The following is a 16,984-nucleotide window of genomic DNA, read 5'->3' as shown; positions in this document are numbered from 1 at the left end:
ACCGTTTATTATACAAACCCACTAACCACAGGATCTGCCTCCACACACATCACACTAGTCACTGTTTATTGTATCTACACGGTCCAGCAGTAAATAACTGTTCTAAGGTCAGACATACATACCGTAACCATCCAGGTCTGGAGAGATGAAGAGGGTAGCGATACAAGGAAGTTGGAAATTTGCCAATTTCAATACTATTCTCCGGGCTTCCATAGTGGCTTGGGGTTTTGACGTAAATGTACATTACAGTGCCTTGCAAAATTATTAATCCTTTTTGGCGTTTTTCCTATTATGTTGCATTTCAACCTGTAATTTATGTCACGACAGATTTCCTCTTCGTCTGAAGAGGAGTAACAGGGATCGGACCAAAACGCAGCGTCGTATGTGTTCATCGTGAATTTAATAAACAGAGAACACTTGAACAAACTATACAAAACAATAAATGAACAACGACCGTGAAGCTATATACGAAATGTGCTGACACAAGCAACTAACATAGACAATCACCCACAACCCACAATGACAAAACAGGCCACCTAAATATGGTTTCCAATCAGAGACAGTGACTAACACCTGCCTCTGATTGAGAACCATATCAGGCCAAACACAGAAACAGACAAACTAGACAAACAACATAGAATTCCACTCAGATCACACCCTGACCAAACTAAACATATAAACATACAAAGCAAACTATGGTCAGGGCGTGACAGTACCCCCCAAGGTGCAGACTCCGGCCGCAAAACCTGAACCTATAGGGGAGGGTCTGGGTGGGCATCTGTCCATGGTGGTGGCTCTGGCGCTGGACGTGGACCCCACTCCACCATATTCTTAGCCCGCTTCTGTGGCCCCCTAGTCCGGACTGAGGGGCAGCTCCGGACTGAGGGGCAGCTCCGGACTGAAGGGTAGCTCAGGACTGCTGATGGCTCTGGCGGCTCCTGGCTGGCTGGCGGCTCTGGCAGCTCCTGGCTGGCTGGCGGCTCTGGCAGCTCCTGGCTGGCTGGCGGCTCTGGCAGCTCCTGGCTGGCTGGCGGCTCTGGCAGCTCCTGGTTAGCTGACGGGCTCTGGCAGCTCCTGGCTAGCTGACGGCTCTGGCAGCTCCTGGCTGACTGGCAGCTCAGGACAGACGGGAGACTCTGGCAGCTCCAGACAGACGGGAGACTCTGGCAGCTCCGGACAGATGGGAGACTCTGGCAGCTCTGGACAGGAGGAAGGCTCTGGCAGCTCTGGACAGGAGGAAGCACCTGTAGGCAGAAGACGGAGAGACAGCCTGGTGTGGGGGCTGCCGCTGGAGGACTGGTGCATGGAGGTGGCACTGGATAGACCGGACCGTGCAGGCGCACTGGAGCTCTTGAGACCGAGCCTGCCCAAACTTACCTGGTTGCAAGCTCCCGGTAGCCAGGCCAGTGCGGCGAGGTGGAATAGCCCGCACTGGGCTGTGCTGGTGAACCGGGGACACCATGCGTAAGGCTGGCCCAAGGAGATGCACTGGAGACCAGATGCGTAGTGCCGGCTTCATGGCACCTGGCTCGATGCCCACTCTAGCCCGGCCGATACGAGGAGCTGGAATGTACCGCACCGGGCTATGCACCCGCACCGGGGACACTGTGCGCTCCACAGCATAACACGGTGCCTGCCCGGTCCCTCTCGCTCTCCGGTAAGCACAGGAAGTTGGCGCAGGTCTTCTACCTGGCTTCGCCTCACTCTCTGTGTGCCACCCCCAATACATTTTTGGGGCTGCCTCTCGGGCTTCCTTGCCAGCCGTGTTCCCTCGTATCGCTGGCTCCTCTCTCCGACTGCCTCTGCTCTCCTAGCTGCCTCCACCTGTTCCCATGGGAGGCGATCCCTTCCAGCCAGGATCTCCTCCCATGTGTAGCAACCCTTGCCGTCCAAAACGTCCTCCCATGTCCAGGAGTCCTGACATCGCTGCTGCTGCTGCCCGTTACCACGCCGCTTGGTCCTTTTGTGGTGGGTGATTCTGTCACGACAGATTTCCTCTTCGTCTGAGGACATACAACATAGACATACAACATAGAATATACAACATAGAATGCCCACTCAGATCACACCCTGACTAAACAAAACATATAAACATACAAAGCAAACTATGGTCAGGGCGTGACAATTTAGATGGATTTTGATTTCATGTAATGGGCATACACAAAATAGTCAGATTATTTCACTTATAATTCACTGTATCACAATTCCAGTGGGTCAGACGTTTACATACACTAAGTCGACTGTGCCTCTAAACAGCTTTGAAAAATCCAGAAAATTATGCCATGGCTTTAGAAGCTTCTGACAAGCTAATTGACATAATTTGAGTCAAATGGAGGTGTACCTGTGGATGTATTTCAAGGCCTACCTTCAAACTCTGTGCCTCATTGCTTGACATCATGGGAAAATCAAGAGAAATCAGCCCAAAAAATTGTAGACCTCCACAAGTCTGTTTCATCCTTGGGAGCAATTTCCAAACACTTGAAGGTACCACGTTCATCTGTACAAACAATAGTACGCAAGTATAAACACCATGAGCGTTATGACCACGACCATGACGGCTGCGACGCAACTGCACATGGGGACAAAGATCATACTTTTTGGAGAAATGTCCTCTGGTCTGACAAAACTAAAATAGAACTATTTGGCCATAATGACCATCTTCATGTTTGGAGGAAAAAGTGAAAGAGTGGCCAGAAGAATACCATCCCAACCGTGAAGCATGGGGGTGGCAGCATCATGTTGTGGGGGTGCTTTGCTGCAGTAGGGACTGGTGCACTTCACAAAATAAATGACATCATGAGGTAGGAAAATTATGTGTAAGCAAGGAGGCCTACAAACCTGACTCAGTTACACCAGCACTGTCAGGAGGAATGGGCCAAAATTAACCAAACTTATTGTGGGATGCTTGTGGAAGGCTACCCAAATCGTTTGACCCAAGTTAAACAAGTTAAAGGCAATGCTATCAAATACTAATTGAGTGTATGTAAACTTCTGACCCACTGGGAATGTGATGAAAGAAATACAAGCTGAAATAAATCCTTCTCTCTACTATTATTCTGACATTTCACATTCTTAAAATAAAGTTGTGATCCTAACTGACCTAAGACAGGGAATTGTTACTAGGATTAAATGTCAGGAATAGTGAAAAACTGAGTTTAAATGTAGTTGGCTAAGGTGTATGTAAACTTCCTACTTCAACTGTATATACACCTAATCTGAAAGGCCCCAGAGTCTGCAGCACCACTAAGCAAGGCGCACCACTAAGCAAGCGGCACCATGAAGACCAAAGAGCTCTCCAAACAGGTCAGGGAAAAAGTTTTGGAGAAGTACAGATCAGGGTTGGGCTATAAAAAAATATCCCACAGAGCACCATTAAATCATTATTAAAAATGGAAAGAATATGGCACCACAACAAACCTGCCAACAGTTGGCCGCCCACCAAGACTTACAGACCAGGCAATGAGGGCATTAATCAGAGAGGCAACAAAGAGACCGAAGATATCCCAGAAGAAGCTGCATAGCTCCACAGCGGAGATTGGAGTATCTGTCTACTTTAAGTCATACACTCTACAGAGCTGGGCTTAATGGAAGAGTGGTGAGAAAAAAGCCATTGCTTAAAAGAAAAAATAAGCAAACACCACTTTGTTGTTTGTCAAAAGGCATGTGGGAGACTCACCAAACACATGGAAGAAGGTTCTCGGGTCAGACAAGACTAAAAATGAGCTTTTTAGCCATCAAGGAAAACTGGGAAACTGGTCAGAATTGAAGGAACGATGGATGGCGCTAAATACAGGGAAATTCTTGAGGAAAACCTATTTCAGTCTTCCAGAGATTTGAAACTGGGACGGAGGTTCACCTTCCAGCAGGACAATGACCCTAAGCATACAACTAAAGCAACACCTGAGTGGTTTAAGGGGAAACATTTAAATGTCTTGGAATGGCCTAGTCAAAGCCCAGACCTCAATCCAATTGAGAATCTGTGGTATGACTTAAAGATTGCTGTACACCAGCGGAACCCATCCAACTTGAAGGAGCTGGAGCAGTTTTGCCTTGAAGGATGGGCAAAAATCCCAGTGGCTAGATGTGTCAAGCTTATAGATACATACCCCAAGAGACTTGCAGCTGTAATTGCTGCAAAAGGTGTCTCCACACAGTATTGACTTTGGGGGGTGAATAGTTATGCACGCTGAAGTTTTCTGTTTTTTAAATCTTATTTCTTGTTTGTTTCACAAGAAAAAATCTTCAAGTGGTAGGCATGTTGTGTAAATCAAATGATACAAACACCCCAAAAACTATTTTAATTTAAATTCCAGGTTGTAAGGCAACAAAATTGAAAAAATGCCAAGGGGGGTGAATACTTTCGCAGGCCACTGTAATACATCACAGGTGTCAGACACAATAGATGTGTTAAATTGTATCTGGGACTAGAACCCACAAAAGAGAGTAACACACCTCAAAACACACAAGGTCACCTTTACGCACAAAGTGTGACAAACTGTGACGCACTGACTATTGCACCACAGCAAATGAAGGACTCACAGTGTAAACTTTGATTATGCTCTTTATGCAGGATACAGTGAACTCCAAAAGTATTGGGACAATGACAAATGTTTTGTTGTTTTGGCTCTGTACTACAGCACTTTGGATTTTAAATGATACCCTCATAGTCATTGTATTTTCTATTGGGCACAAAATAATCAAAACACAACCAAAACAAACAGCAAATGCATCCAACAAGTTTGTAGAGTCACACGATTGGGGTAATCATTGCATGCTAGGAATATGGGACCAAATACTCAACTTTTGACTACTTTTAATACTCATAGGTGAATTTGTCCCAATACTTTTGGTCCCCTAAAATGGAGGGGACTATTTAGAAAAAGTGCTGTAATTTCTAAACGATGTACCCTATATGGAAAAGTGCTGGAGTACAGAGCCAGAACAACAACAAATGTGTCACTGTCCAAATACTTTTGGAGCTCACTGTATATCTCACTATCTAACCAAACACAGACTATATTTAGTAGTAGTATCGGGTGTCTGGGTGTTACTACTGGGCATGAGGGCCAAAAACAAGATAACTACCACATATAATTATTGTAATTCTGTGGATAATCATTAGAGCTATAATTTGAAGGTATTTAATAGTTGCTTCCAAGAATACTATGTCATGAGTTTTTGTTTGTTTGTCTGTAAAGCTAAAAACATCCATAACTTGGTGACCATCTTTGTGTTCCTGACAGGTAAATGCCATTCGTCTGAATAATGGTATAGTGGTCCCACCCCCAGCAGATTCAGCTCACATGCAGTGTTGTTGTGAAGGGTCATTCCTTATGAACGTCACCAACATGTTGACAGATGTAAACACTGAACAGGGTCAAGGGCATATAGAACACTGCTTTATATCTATGGTTAAGGGTTTGAAGTGTGTGATGCTTGGAACTTATTTTATCATATAATCTATACTGTCTCAAATGAGGTATGCTTTATGACTAGTTTTCAGTCAGCACAAAACAATAAGGAGTAGTAGTGATGTGTTAGTATTGTTCTGTTAAATCAGCACATACCTTTCCCTTCCATATACTGTAGAACATGTTGAATGAATGCACTGTGTACCATTATTGAACATTCAGATTTATTGAAAATAATCATTTGTTTAAAACAACTTTTTCAAAACAATTAAGAACTTTATATTCAAATCAGAGTCATATTCCAACAAGAATGCTTGATATACTTTGTTTATTCCACCAGGTCTCGAGCAAATTACAGTACAGAGAGGTGTTGAAATACTGTACATGATATATGATTCTTCATTGTGATACTAATCTGGAAGAATAAATCTTCAATAATGAAAAAAGACAATGAAAGATGTTTTGCTATAATGTTCAGAGAAATAATTCCATCGACAGCATGATAGTGGAATGAGAGATATATTCTGTATCAGGATGCAATTACAGCAGAAATGTTCCTTCTCGGGATGACAGGTCCAGAAATCTGTGGAAAATATTTGTAAGACATTGTGAAAGAGTCATGCGTCAGTTTCACTCCTGTAAATACCATGGTATTCTTCTCTGTTAATATTTGACAAGATACAGTTTAAGTAGGAAGTTTACATTAACCTGAGCATTTTAGCCTTTTTCAAGATAATCCATCCACCTGACAGGTGCGGCATATTAAGAAAATGATTTAACAGCATGATCATTACACAGGTGCCTCTTGTGTTTCCCTAAGTTTTACTCCTGTAAATACCACCGTGACGATGAGTGATGCCGTGTTTTAAATAACATCATAGTGGTTAAATATATTTCTACACATTTTTCATTCTTCTCTGTAAATATTTGAATAGATAGATATTTGACTAGATTAATATGGTGCAATGTATTCTCTCGTTCTAAATACAGTGAGTGTTCAAAACATCAGGAACACCTTCCTAATATTGAATTGCACCCTCAAACTGTTGGCCTGGCACCTACTACCATACCCCATTCAAAGGCACTTCAATATTGTCTCTTACCCATTGACCCTCTGAATGGCACACATGCACAATACATGTCTCAATTGTCTCAAGGCTTAAAAATCCTTCTATAACCTGTCTCTTCCCCTTCATTCTATACTGACTGAAGTGGATTTAACAAGTAACATCAATAAGGGATCATAGCTTTCACCTGGATTCACCTGGTCAGTCTGTGTCATGGAAAGAGACGTTCTTAATGTTTTGTACACTCAGTTGATTACAAGCCAGTGGGGACACACACCCTCCTGATATCATAGCCATTATACTTCATCACAAGAAGCACACTGTGGTCTGACATTATTTCACCATATTATAAAACTCTTTCAGTCAATTACATCATTTTATTCACATTGCCCTGGCCCATGGAACTACGTAAGTGAAATGCATGTTTGAATAATTATATTTTATGGGTTCACTTAACTAAATACATTTTTTGGTCTGTGTGTTATTTTTCAGTCAGTGAGACTTGCTTGTTCAGATGAGGACCCTGGCCAATGAGGAGAGGAGGAGAAGGAGCCAGACACTAACCCCCAGCTGTACTGACACTGACCCACAGCTGATGGTGATCTGTCTGGTGACGTTGATGTAGCTCATGGTTCTGTTGTTGAAAGCCAGGCAGGAGCTTAGGCCACTCTGGCTCTCCACAGCACTGTATAGCTTCAGATCTGGATTTGTCCCATTCAGATGGTTCCCATTGAAAGCCCATTGAAACTCAGCCTGAGGGTTGGACTGGGCAGAGCAGGACATGGTCAGAGTAGACCTGATTAGGAAAGAGGTAGTGGTGTGTCGGGAGATATGCATTACTGTCATGACTCGGCAAACAGTGTCTATGGAAATGTAGTAGATACCCAATGAGGCCTGGTGGTAGAGAGGAACCAGACGCTTAAAGGGATATTCAGGGAGCCGATGTGTTATGGAACAAAATCAATTGATCATGATAAATCATACATCATTGGCCATTTGATTGTAGTGTGTCACGAGAATTTTCAATCCCAATGATGATAACAATCACTATAGCTTTGACCAATTCCCCCTAGGTTGTAAAGCTAGGGTTAATAAGAATTAGGCAAAGACTCAGATTCTGCAAACGGTTCGTTGTAGTTTATTCATGAGAGCTCGAAAAATCATATAATGCGCATAGCCTTTTATATAACTCCTACAAGCGCCTACAAGTCTACAAGCACATCTGTTCCTCCCTGGGTGGAGGAACTTTATCTCCTGTCCTTGGTCTCACAGGACCAAAACATGTCTGTTGTCAGTTCCTCTTTATCACACACAAACACAATGTTCCCACTGTCTCACAATATTCTAGTATTATGTCTAAACACATTGTCTAAGCTTCTGTAACTATTAGGGTGAAATACTTTAGTCATTTACTCTTAATGTCATTCAGATTCTCTTATTATTACTTTAAACATATAAATTCCCTTATCATAGTGTCACTCCCAAATCACTGTAAAGAGTCAAAGCTTGACATGTGGACTGCAGCCAAAATATGTGAATTCATCAAGTAGAGTTAGTGTGCATACTCTCATACTCACAGCTGATACTGAGATGTAGAGGCTCAGTGGTTCCATTACTGACGGTGTTGAAAGCATTACAGCTAAACGGCCCATCGTTGTATCGAGTCACACTGACTATGGTGAGAGTACTGTTCCCATCACTAAGCTGAATTCCATTACTGGCTGTGACTTCGGAGTTGCCATTCAGCCAGCGGTAAGAGAGGGAGGAGCCAGAGAAAGAGCAAAACAGACTGACAGAGCTTTTGAATTCCAAAAGTTGTTGGCCACCAGTCTCACAGCAGAAACAGGTTCTGAGAGAGAGAGAGAGAGAGAGAGAGAGAGAGAGAGAGAGAGAGAGAGAGAGAGAGAGAGAGAGAGAGAGAGAGTGATTGTTACAGGGAAAGAAAGAGAGGGAAAACACATAACAGAAACCAGAGGGAACACCATGCGGGAAAAGGGACAAAGACAACCTGTTTCCATTACGCCCATTCTTTTAGTGGAGTTTGTTGGTATCAGCCCATCTTTAGGCCATACTTGTCTGTAGCCATGATGACTTGCAGAATCTAAATGTGTTATAGCCCTTTAAATAGTGGTGGAAAAAGTCTGAGACCAACCACCCAGACGGCTGATGAAACTGAGGAGTATTTCTGTCTGTAATAAAGCCCTTTTGTTGGGAAAACCTCATTCTGACCGGCTGGGCCTGGCCCCCAAGTAGGTAGGCCTGTGCCCCTCCCAGGCCTAGTAATGGCTGTGCCCCTGCTAATTCATTAGGGCCTCAATTGACTGATTTCCTTATATGATCTGTAACTCAGTAAAATTGTTGAAATTGTTGCATGTAGCGTTTATATTTTTGTTCACGTTAGATTGAAGCGTTCAATCTATCGATCTATTTTATTATTTTGTTGAGCAAGGGTTTTTTACATACTGTCAAATGACAAAAGAGAAGCTGCATGTATCTAATTATAGACAAGTTGACTGACTAACAAATAGCCTTCCAAAATGTCAGAAATTATAAGGGGCGGCAGGGTAGCCTAGTAGTTAAAGCGTTGGACTAGTAACTGAAAGGTTGCAAGTTTGAATCCCCGAGCTAACAAGGTACAAATCTGTCGTTCTGCCCCTGAACAGGCAGTTCACTGTTCCTAGGCCGTCATTGAAGATAAGAATTAGTTCTTAACTGACTTGCCTAGTAAAATAAAGGTAAAATAAATAAGCAGAAACATACTGTATATAAATCAGGCAACAAAAATATCCTACACCCTCTGTCAAAAAATCATTCTTCCATCTTTGACTGTAGCCTACAGTGCATTTTCTATATTTGCGGGTTAGGGCTGGGTGTGGGCCTCAGATTTTCACTTCATCACATATAGTCGGGCGGTTACGAATATTTATTAGTGCATTCGGAAAAAGCATTTAGACCCCTTGACTTTTTCCACATTTAGTTACTTTACAGCCATTTTCTAAAATTTATGAATTAAATGAAAAATTCATCAATCTACACACAATACCTCATAATGACAAAGCGGCAACAGGTTTTTAGATTTTTTTGCGTATTTATAAAAAATAAAAACAGAAATACCTTATTTACGTAAGTATTCAGACCCATTCCTATGAGACTCAAATCAAATGAAATTGTATTTGTCACAGACATGGTTAGCGGATGTTAATGCGAGTGTAGTGAAATGCTTCTGTAAACATTATTAAAGTGACACTATATAGAGTGGCATTGTATAAAGTGACTAGTGATCCATTTATTAAAGTGACCAGTGATTTGGTCTTAATGTAGGCAGCAGCCTCTCTTAGTGATCGCTGTTTAGCAGTCTGATGGCCTTGAGATAGAAGCTGTTTTTCAGTCTCTCGGTCACAGCTTTGATGCACCTGTACTGACCTCACCTTCTGGATGATAGCGGTGTGAGCAGGCAGTTGATCGGGTGGTTGATGTCCTTGATGATCTTTTTTGGCCTTCCTGTGACATCGGTGTTGTAGGTGTCATGGAGGGCAGGTAGTTTGCCCCTCGGTGATGCACTGTGCAGACCCCACCACGGTTGAGTGAGGTGCAGTTGCCATACCAGGCTGTGATACAGCCCAACAGGACGCTCTCGATTGTGCATCTGTAAAACTTTGTCAGGGTTTTGGGTGACAAGCCAAATTTCTTCAGCCTCCTGTGGTTGACCATTTCAGTTTGTCTGTGATGTCTACGCTGAGGAACTTAAAACGTTCTATCTTCTCCACTGCTGTCCCTTCAATGTGGATAGGGGGGTGCTCCCTCTGCTGTTTCCTGAAGTTTTTTTTTTCCTGACACCACACTCCGAGTGCCTTCACCTCCTTCCTGTAGGCTGTCTCGTCGTTGTTGGTAATCAAGCCCATTACTGTTGTGTTGTCTGCAAACATGATGATTGAGTTGGCGTGCATGGCCACGCAGTTGTGGGTGAACAGGGAGTACAGGAGGTGGCTGAGAACGCATCATTGGGGGGCCCCAGTGTTGAGGGTTGTTTCCTACCTTCGCCAGCTGGGGGCGGCCTGTCAAGTCCAGGACCCAATTGCACAGGGTGGGGTTGAGACCCAGGGCCTCCAGGTTGATGATGAGCTTGGAGGGTACTATGGTGTAGAATGCTGAGCTGTAGTCAATGAACGGCATTCTTACACAGGTATTCCTTTTGTCCAGATGGGATAGGGCAGTGTGCAGTGTGCAGTGTGCAGTGTGATGGCGATTGCGTCATCTGTGGACCTGTTTGGGCGGTATACAAACTGAAGTGGGTCTAGGGTGGCTGGTAAGGTGGAGGTGATATGATCCTTGACTAGTCTCTCAAAGCACTTCATGATGACAGAAGTGAGTGCTATGGGGCGGTAGTCATTTAGTTTAGTTATCTTTGCATTCTTGCGAACAGGAACATTGATATCCATCTTGATGCATGTGGGGACAGCAGACTGGGATAGGGAGCGATTGAATATGTCCGTAAACACACCAGCCAGCTGGTCTGCCATTGCTGGGATGCCGTAGAAGGGATGTTGCCTGGGCCAACTCATGTCAGCCACAGAGAAGCAGGGGGGGTGCAGTCCTTGTTAGGGGGCCGCGGCGGTGGCACTGCATTAACCTGAAAGCGGGCAAAGAAGGTGTTTAGTTTGTCTGGAAGCGTGACGTCGTTGTCCGTTACGTGGTTGGATTTCTTTTTGTAGTCTTGATTTCCTGTAGACCCTGCCACATACAGTTGAAGTCGGAAGTTTACATACACTTAGGTTGAAGTCATTAACTTGTTATGGCTGCAATAACCCTATCGGGATAAGTGTCATCAACAACTGCTGAATAGCATAGCGCTACATACAATAAATATTACTATAAATATTTATATTCATGAAATCACAAGTGCAATATAGGAAAACACAGCTAAGCCTTTTGTTAATCCACCTGTCGTGTCAGATTTTTAAATTTTGCTTTACAGCGAAAGCAATCCAAGCATTTGTGTAAGTTTTTCGATCGCACGATAAAACATTAAGTAAACTTAGCATCAGGTAGCTCGGTCACGAAAATCAGAAAAGCAATCAAATTAATCGTTTACCTTTGATGATCTTTGGATGTTTTCAATCACGAGACTCCCAGTTACACAACTAATGTTCCGTTTGTTCCATAAAGATGATTTTTATATCCAAAATACCTCAGTTTGTTTGTCGCGTTATGTTCAGAAGTCCACAGGAAAGAGAGGTCACGACAACGCAGATGAAAATTCCAAATTGTTTCCATAATGTCCACAGAAACATGTCAAACGTTTTTTATAATCAATCCTTAGGTTGTTTTTAAAATATATAATCGTTAATATATCAACCGCAAATGTCTTTCACAGTAGGAGAGGGGAATGCAATGGCTGTCCAAATTCTGTTGCGCAAGCAAATCTCATGTGACCACTTGATGCGATGTTATCGTTCTGGCTCATTTTTCAAAATAAAAGCCTGAAACTATGTCTGAAGACTGTTGACACCTTGAGGAAGCGATAGGAAAAGGAATCTGGTTCATATCCCTTTAAATCCGGCAAAGGGAGGCCACTTCCTGTTTTGATTTCCCTCAGGGTTTCGCCTGCAATATCAGTTCTGTTATACTCACAGACAATATTTTGACAGTTTTGGAAACTTTAGAGTGTTTTCTATCCAATACTATTAATAATATGCATATATTAGGAGCTGAGACTGAGGAGCTGGCCGTTTACAATGGCACCTTTTCATCCAAGCTACTCAATACTGCCCCTGCAGCCATATGAAGTTAAAACTCATTTTTCAACCACAAATTTCTTGTTAACAAATTATAGTTTTGGCAAGTCAGTTAAGACATCCACTTTGTGCATGACACAAGTCATTTTTCCAACAATTGTTTACAGACAGATTATTTCACTGTATCACAATTCCAGTGGGTCAGTGGAGTTTACATACACTATGTTGACTGTGCCTTTAAACAGCTTGGAAAATTCCAGAATATGAAGTTATGGCTTTAGAAGTTTCTGATAGGCTAATTTACATAATTTGAGTTAATTGGAGGTGTATCTGTGGATGTATTTCAAGGCCTACCTTCAAACTCAGTGCCTCTTTGCTTGACGTCATATGAAAATCAAAAGAAATCAGCCAAGACCTCCTTCATCCTTGGGAGCAATTTCCAAACGCCTGAAGGTATCACATTCATATGTACAAACAATAGCATGCATGACCCCAAGCATACTTCCAAGATTGTGGAAAAATGGCTTATTAAGGACAACAAAGTCAATGAATTGGAGTGACCATCACAAAGCCCCGACCTCAATCCTATAGAAAATGTGTGGGCAGAACTGAAAAGGTGTGTGCGAGCAAGGAGGCCTACAAACCTGACTCAGTTACACCAGCTCTGTCAGGAGGAATGGGCCAAAATTAACCAAACTTATTATGGGAAGCTTGTGGAAGGCTACCCGAAATGTTTGACCCAAGTTAAACAATTTAAAGGCATTGCTACCAAATACTAATTGAGTGTATGTAAGAGAAAATACAGTAGACGGCACACGTCAAACGTGTGATTTATGACCCTACTTTATAGGTCAGGTTCATCGCTCTCATGTTTATCTCTGTCAGCGCGATGCATGCAGAAGCCTGGTGGCTGAACCAATTCCGACAACATATCCCGAGAGAGCCGTGTTTCCATGAAACAGAGAATGTTGCAATCTCTGATGTCTCTCTGGAAGACAACCCTATAATTTCGTCTACCTTGTTGTCAAGAGACTGGACATTGGCTTGTAATATACTCCGGAGCGGTGGGCGATGTGCACGTCTACGGAGCCTGGTCAGGTGGCCACCTCGTCAGCCCCTTCTGCGACTTCGTTGTTTTTGGTCGACTACTGGAATTAGATTCATTGTCCTGGGTGGTGGTCCAAACAGAGGATCCGCTTCAGGAAAGTCATATTCCTGGTCGTAATGTTGATTATGCACTTAAATCCAATAGTTCTTCCCGGCTGTATATAATAAGACTTATTTCCTGGGGTAACAATGTAGGAAATAATACATTAAAACAACTAAATACTACATAGTTTGCCTAGGAACTCAAAGTGAGGCGACCATCTCTGTTGGCGCCATGAGGAGAGAAAATTGAGCTCAGGTGTATCCTGTTTCCATTGATCATCGTTGAGCTGTTTCTACAACTTGATTGGAGTCCACCTGTGGTAAATTCAATTGATTGGACACACATCTCTCTATAAGGTCCAACAGTTGACAGTGCATGTCAGAGTAAAAACCAAGTCAGGTCGAAGGAATTGTCCGTAGAGCTCCGAGATAGATCTGGTGAAGGGTACCTACCAAAAAAATGTTTGCAGCATTGAAGATCCCCAAGAACACAGAGCCTCCATCATTCTTAAATGGAAGAAGTTTGGAAACACCAAGACTCATCCTAGAGCTGGCTGTCAAGCCAAACTGAGCAATCGGGGGAGAAGTGCCTTGGTCATGGAGGTAACCAAGAACCCAATGGTTACTCTGACAGAGCTTCAGAGTTCCTCTGTGGAGATGGGAGAACCTTCTACAAGGACAACCAAGGTTGAATTCTTTGGCCTGAATGCCAAGCATTGTTCCCGATCCAACCTGTCAGCACTTGAGAGGATCTGCAGAGAAGAATGGAAGAAACTCCACAAATACAGGTGTGCCAAGCTTGTAGAGCCATCCCCAAGAACAATTGAGGCTGTAATCGCTGCCAGTGGTGCTTCAACAAAGTACTGAGTAAAGGGTCTGAATTGTCATATTTCAGTTTTTTATTTTTAATACATTTGCAAAAGTTTTTGCTTTGTCATTATGGTGTATTGTGTGTAGATTGATGAACAAAAACGATGTAATACAATTTAGTATAAGAATGTAACTTATCAAAATGTGGAAAAAGTCTATATACTTTCCGAACACACACAGGTGCACACTCAAAGTGAACCAGTATTTCTAGACTGGCAGAATTGTTGTATTACACTTCAAGTCATGGTGGAAGCTAGGTTATCTTAACAGTAGTTGCAGTATAGACCCACAGGGCCTTCAGTAGTTGACTAATCTAACTATTTTAATAATGAGCTGGGCTGATGTCTCTGATTCACCTATTACAGTGAGGGTTGAGGTGGCTGTGAGCTGAGGGCTGGTGCTCTGGACCACATAGACCCCTGAGTAGACCACCGTGATGGAGGTCAGGGTCAGAGTCCCCATGCTGACGTCCACCGATGCCCTGCCATTGTGGCTTGGGAACATGGCCTGCTGGGCCCCGACCAGGTCAGGATCTGAGGGTCCCCCACAGTCCATCTGCCGCTTTGCAGCTGAGTGACCGGAAGCTGAAGCTCAGCACACCTGGAGAAGAGTGGAAAGATGGGTCTTTAGCGTCCAGTGGTCAACAATCCTGGTCCTGGAACACAACAGGGTGAACCCACTTTTGTTCCTCTTCCAGCTAAACAGTTGCTGATTAAGACAGACATGAGCTTAATTCACAGTTTCTAGTCATTTTGAAGTCATATTATCACAGTCAAATATGAACTTGAGGTCACTAGTCTTTAACATGCAATATTTTGGGGACATTTGTTAGATACTACCTGGTAAATACAACTTTGTAATTTATTTGGTAATGATATAATACAAATACAATAAACAGGTACTCAATCAAAAAAAGTTTTCACAAACTATCTAGTATAAAACTGTATCCACTTTAGAACAAGTTGCGATTTCTAGATTCCCATTTTACTGTAAATGTCTCTATTTTACACTTTAATTTCTCCATCTTCTTTACAGTAAATGAAACTGAAACTTAACTCCCTGAGTTACTTGTATTATTGAAAAATAAGACATGTTACCTTGTATCAAAGCCAGTAGAAGAACATGTGGGACTCTTTTATATTAGTATTTTGGGGTCCAGCCCCCTACCCAAATACCTCAGGAAACAAGCTAATGTATCTTTTTATGCCAGTGTCCATCATATAGTACTCATTCTTGTCAAACTACAAAAGCGGTCCCACATTTTGTAGTTTTCTTTCTACAAACATTTTCCTTGGTGGCAATGTGTGAATGACCAATTAGGGTAATCTGATTGACAATGGTGACAGAGAATGTGTGTGATCTCCGAGTCACCTATCCCCTTTCATCCCTCCTGTCTCCTTCACACTTTTACAGAGTGTGTAGCCTTATTGTGGCAATGGCATTGTAGTAAAGAATCATTACAAATATTTTCACCGATCAATTAGACATAAAAATATATATAAATAGTATTACTTCTATAGTATTTAATTGTGTGTAGTTTAAGTCTATATTTTCTGACTACAGTTTTACTGGTTTGGAACAGAGCTAAAGTCTCTTTGCAAAACACCATGACAACAAAATGTGTTAAATGTTTATAATGTAGTCAGCAAGTACAGAATAGAATGGTACATCAAGTATCATATTGGGGTGGCAGGTAGCCTAGAGGTAAGAGCGTTGGACTGGTAACTGAAAGGTTACAAGATCGAATCCCCGAGCTGACAAGGTACAAATCTGACGCTCTGCCCCTGAACAAGGCAGTTAACCCACTGTGCCTAGGCCGTCATTGAATAATTTGTTCTTAACTGACTTGCCTAGATAATATATATATATATATATTGTGTCTGTGATATTGTAACATCATACAGTACATAATTTACATCCCCATTTCACAACTTTCACAAATATTGAGAAATCTCCCTCTGTTATTCCTGGCAGTGTTTGTGTAACATGTTGTGGGGGCAGGAAAAAACTTGTCATGCGAAAGACACTCAGCTATTCTATGAAACCAACATAAGTACCCACATGCTGTATTACAAAGCTCTCAGGATGAGGGTAAGAGGTCATATTAACCAACATAAAGCCCTGAGGGAGAGAACAAGCACCCTATCATAACACCATCAACATGAGAGCTGAGTTGAACAGTGGGATATTGTACTAATCTCTATTCCAAGCCTGAATGTTCTGCCTGCTCATGTAACAAGTGTTGTATTTCATGTCATATAATTACACAAAATCTGAACAGTTCTCATGTCTGATATTAGTGTACATTCCTTTTGGTGGTGTAAGTGCCCTTTTTAATGTCGCACACTTCCTTCTCCTTTGTTCCCCCCATAAGCATCCCCTGCCTTCTTACATCTTCCCTGTCTACCCTGTCTACTCTACACATGTAGAAGAGGTAGGTTACAGTGAAATTGTCCCATGGAAATCATAATCAATCCTTCCTAATATTGAGTAGCACCCCGTTTTGCCCTCAGAACAGTCTCAAATCGTCGGGGCATGGACTCTACAAGGTGTCGAAAGCATTCCACAGGCCAATGTTGACTCCAATGCTTCCCACAGTTGTGTCAAGTTGGCATGATGTCCTTTAGGTGTGTACTATTCTTGATACACACAGGAAACTGTTGAGCACGAAAAACCCAGCAGCGTTGCAGTTCTTGACACACTCATACCGATGCGTCTGGCACCTACTACCGTGCCCCGTTAGTAGGTGTCC

At 42.7% G+C, this 16,984-nt stretch overlaps 1 long non-coding RNA gene across 1 annotated transcript; it reads right to left on the bottom strand.

Moving 5' to 3' along the window:
• Positions 1-5,724: 5,724 nt before the first annotated feature.
• LOC115101342 (uncharacterized) lies at positions 5,725-7,154 on the bottom strand. The gene is made up of 2 exons (XR_010460654.1): positions 7,065-7,154; positions 5,725-5,994 (listed from the first exon to the last, which is right to left on the bottom strand). It is a non-coding gene; the product is annotated as an uncharacterized LOC115101342 (long non-coding RNA).
• Positions 7,155-16,984: the final 9,830 nt, after the last annotated feature.

This window comes from Oncorhynchus nerka, linkage group LG3 (assembly GCF_034236695.1).
Source record: "Oncorhynchus nerka isolate Pitt River linkage group LG3, Oner_Uvic_2.0, whole genome shotgun sequence".
Lineage (NCBI taxonomy): Eukaryota > Metazoa > Chordata > Actinopteri > Salmoniformes > Salmonidae > Oncorhynchus > Oncorhynchus nerka.
This window is presented reverse-complemented; position numbering and strand designations above follow the sequence as displayed.